The sequence below is a fragment of the Carlito syrichta genome, unplaced genomic scaffold (genome assembly GCF_000164805.1).
Source record: "Carlito syrichta isolate Samal-C Ts95f unplaced genomic scaffold, Tarsius_syrichta-2.0.1 Scaffold314146, whole genome shotgun sequence".
NCBI classification, from domain to species: domain Eukaryota; kingdom Metazoa; phylum Chordata; class Mammalia; order Primates; family Tarsiidae; genus Carlito; species Carlito syrichta.
Window position 1 is genome coordinate 168,608 of NW_007258242.1, and position 685 is coordinate 169,292.

Genomic DNA, 685 nt, shown 5'->3' on the forward strand with positions numbered 1-685 from the left:
CGAGATGACGCTCACGGAGCTGAAACGTACAGCGCAGTCCTTGGAGATTGACCTTGACTCCATGAGAAACCTGAAGGCCAGCTTGGAGAACAGCCTGAGAGAAGTGGAGACCCGCTACGCCATGCAGATGGAGCAGCTCAATGGCACCCTGCTGCACCTGGAGTCTGAGCTGGCACAGACCCGGACAGAGGGCCAGCGCCAGGCCCAGGAGGAGGAGTCCCTACTGAACATCAAGGTCAAGCTGGAGGCTGAGATAGCCACCTACCGCCGCCTACTAGAAGACGGAGAGGACTTCAGTCTCAGTGATGGCCTGGACAGCAGCAGCTCCATCCAGACCATCCAAAAGACCACCCGCAAGAGAGTGGACAGCAAATTGGTGTCTGAGACCAATGACACCAAAGTTCTGAGGCGTTGAGGCGGCAGGAACAGGGCGTCCTTCAGGGAAGCAGGAAGTCAATAAAAAGTTCAGAGGTCATTGGATGTCATAAAAAAAAAAAAGGCATGATCAGACTAGAATCAGGAATTAAAAATAATCACAAAATTAAACCTAGTGGTCTCTTTTCATTACTCCAGCAGAAGTTAAAAAATAAAAGTAAACACAGCCAGCAAGTTTCTTTATGAAATATGAAAATTTTTTCCGTGTCAGTAATGCCATAATAGCAGAATAAAAATGAAATTTTGATTA